Raw genomic sequence first — 3,782 nt, 5'->3', positions numbered from 1 at the left:
AATTACTACGAAACCCATCAGTGGCATCAGAGCCTAGGTTTTATATGTTGATGTTATATGCACGAGTAGAACACAAGTGAGTTGTGGGCGATATAAGTCATACTGCCTACCAGCATGTCATACTTTGGTTCGGCGGTATTGTTGGACGAGACGACCCGGACCGACATTACGCGTACGCTTACGCGAGACCGGTTCTCCCAACGTGCTTTGCACATAGGTGGCTTGCGGGCGATAGTCTCTCCAACTTTAGTTGAACCGAGTGTGGCTACGCCCGGTCCTTGCGAAGGTTAAAACGGAGTCAAATTGACAAACTATCATTGTGGTTTTGATGCGTAGGTAAGATTGGTTCTTGCTTAAGCCCGTAGCAGCCACGTAAAACTTGCAACAACAAAGTAGAAGGACGTCTAACTTGTTTTTGCAGGGCATGTTGTGATGTGATATGGTCAAGACATGATGATGAATTTTATTGTATGAGATGATCATGTTTTGTAACCGAGTTATCGGCAACTGGCAGGAGCCATATGGTTGTCGCTTTATTGTATGCAATGCAATCGCGATGTAATGCTTTACTTTATCACTAAACGGTAGCGATAGTCGTGGAAGCACAAACTTGGCGAGACGACAACGACGCTACGATGGAGATCAAGGTGTCACGCCGGTGACGATGGTGATCACGACGATGCTTCGGAGATGGAGATCACAAGCACAAGATGATGATGGCCATATCATATCACTTATATTGATTGCATGTGATGTTTATCTTTTTATATGCATCTTATCTTGCTTTGATTGACGGTAGCATTATAAGATGATCTCTCACTAAATTATCAAGAAGTGTTCTCCCTGAGTATGCACCGTTGCCAAAGTTCGTCGTGCCCAGACACCACGTGATGATCGGGTGTGAAAAGCTCTACGTCTATCTACAACGGGTGCAAGCCAGTTTTGCACACGCAGAATACTCGGGTCATACTTGACGAGCCTAGCATATGCAGATATGGCCTCGGAACACGGAGACCGAAAGGTCGAGCATGAATCATATAGTAGATATGATCAACATAACGATGTTCACCATTGAAAACTACTCCATATCACGTGATGATCGGTTATGGTTTAGTTGATTTGGATCACGTGATCACTTAGAGGATTAGAGGGATGTCTGTCTAAGTGGGAGTTCTTTAAGTAATTTGACTAATTGAACTTAAATTTATCATGAATTTAGTACCTAATAGTATCTTGCTATGTATGTTTGATTGTAGATAGATGGCCCGTGCTGTTGTTCCGTTGAATTTTAATGCGTTCCTTGAGAAAGCAAAGTTGAAAGATGATGGTAGCAATTACACGGACTGGGTCCGTAACTTGAGGATTATCCTCATTGCTGCACAGAAGAATTACGTCCTGGAAGCACCGCTGGGTGCCAGGCCTGCTGCTGGAGCAACACCAGATGTTATGAACGTCTGGCAGAGCAAAGCTGATGACTACTCGATAGTTCAGTGTGCCATGCTTTACGGCTTAGAATCGGGACTTCAACGACGTTTTGAACGTCATGGAGCATATGAGATGTTCCAGGAGTTGAAGTTAATATTTCAAGCAAATGCCCGGATTGAGAGATTTGAAGTCTCCAATAAGTTCTATAGCTGCAAGATGGAGGAGAACAGTTCTGTCAGTGAGCATATACTCAAAATGTCTGGGTATAATAATCACTTGATTCAATTGGGAGTTAATCTTCCAGATGATTGCGTCATTGACAAAATTCTCCAATCACTACCACCAAGCTACAAGAGCTTCGTGATGAACTATAATATGCAAGGGATGAATAAGACTATTCCCGAGCTCTTCGCAATGCTGAAAGCCGCGGAGGTAGAAATCAAGAAGGAGCATCAAGTGTTGATAGTCAACAAGACCACTAGTTTCAAGAAAAAGGGCAAAGGGAAAAAGAAGGGGAACTTCAAAAAGAACGGCAAGCAAGTTGCTACTCAAGAGAAGAAACCCAAGTCTAGACCTAAGCCTGAAACTGAGTGCTTCTACTACAAGTAGACTGGTCACTGGAAGCGGAACTGCCCCAAGTATTTGGCGGATAAGAAGGATGGCAAGGTGAACAAAGGTATATGTGATATACATGTTATTGATGTGTACCTTACTAGAGCTCGCAGTAGCACCTGGGTATTTGATACTGGTTCTGTTGCTAATATTTGCAACTCGAAACAGGGACTACGGATTAAGCGAACACTAGCAAAGGACGAGGTGACGATGCGCGTGGGAAACGGTTCCAAAGTCGATGTGATCGCGGTCGGCACGCTACCTCTACATCTACCTTCGGGATTAGTATTAGACCTAAATAATTGTTATTTGGTGCCAGCGTTGAGCATGAACATTATATCTGGATCTTGTTTGATGCGAGACGGTTATTCATTTAAATCAGAGAATAATGGTTGTTCTATTTATATGAGTAATATCTTTTATGGTCATGCACCTTTGAAGAGTGGTCTATTTTTGATGAATCTCGATAGTAGTAACACACATATTCATAATGTTGAAGCCAAAAGATGCAGAGTTGATAATGATAGTGCAACTTATTTGTGGCACTGCCGTTTAGGTCATATCGGTATAAAGCGCATGAAGAAACTCCATACTGATGGACTTTTGGAAACACTTGATTATGAATCACTTGGTACTTGCGAACCGTGCCTCTTGGGCAAGATGACTAAAACACCGTTCTCCGGTACTATGGAGAGAGCAACAGATTTGTTGGAAATCATACATACAGATGTATGTGGTCCGATGAATATTGAGGCTCGTGGCGGATATCGTTATTTTCTCACCTTCACGGATGACTTAAGCAGATATGGGTATATCTACTTAATGAAACACAAGTCTGAAACATTTGAAAAGTTCAAAGAATTTCAGAGTGAAGTTGAAAATCATCGTAACAAGAAAATAAAGTTTCTACGATCTGATCGTGGAGGAGAATATTTGAGTTACGAGTTTGGTGTACATTTGAAACAATGCGGAATAGTTTCGCAACTCACGCCACCCGGAACACCACAGCGTAATGGTGTGTCCGAACGTCGTAATCGTACTTTACTGGATATGGTGCGATCTATGATGTCTCTTACTGATTTACCTCTATCGTTTTGGGGTTATGCTTTAGAGACGGCCGCATTCACGTTAAATAGGGCACCATCAAAATCTGTTGAGACGACGCCTTATGAACTATGGTTTGGCAAGAAACCAAAGTTGTCATTTCTTAAAGTTTGGGGCTGCGATGCTTATATGAAAAAAACTTCAACCTGATAAGCTCAAACCCAAATCAGAGAAATGGGTCTTCATAGGATACCCAAAGGAGACTGTTGGGTACACCTTTTATCACAGATCCGAAGGCAAGACATTCATTGCTAAGAATGGATCCTTTCTAGAGAAGGAGTTTCTCTCGAAAGAAGTGAGTGGGAGGAAAGTAGATCTTGACGAGGTAACTGTACCTGCTCCCTTATTGGAAAGTAGTACATCACAGAAACCTGTTTCTGCGACACCTACACCGATTAGTGAGGAAACTAATGATAATGATCATGAAACTTCAGAACAAGATACTACTGAACCTCGTAGATCAACCAGAGTAAGATCCACACCAGAGTGGTACGGTAATCCGGTTTTCGAAGTCATGCTACTAGATCATGATGAACCTACGAACTATGAAGAAGCGATGATGAGCCCAGATTCCGCAAAATGGCTTGAAGCCATGAAATCTGAGATGGGATCCATGTATGAGAACAAAGTTTGGACTTTGG

The sequence above is a fragment of the Triticum aestivum genome, chromosome 7A, assembly GCF_018294505.1.
Source record: "Triticum aestivum cultivar Chinese Spring chromosome 7A, IWGSC CS RefSeq v2.1, whole genome shotgun sequence".
Taxonomy (NCBI): domain Eukaryota; kingdom Viridiplantae; phylum Streptophyta; class Magnoliopsida; order Poales; family Poaceae; genus Triticum; species Triticum aestivum.
Note: the sequence above shows the minus strand (reverse complement) of the source record.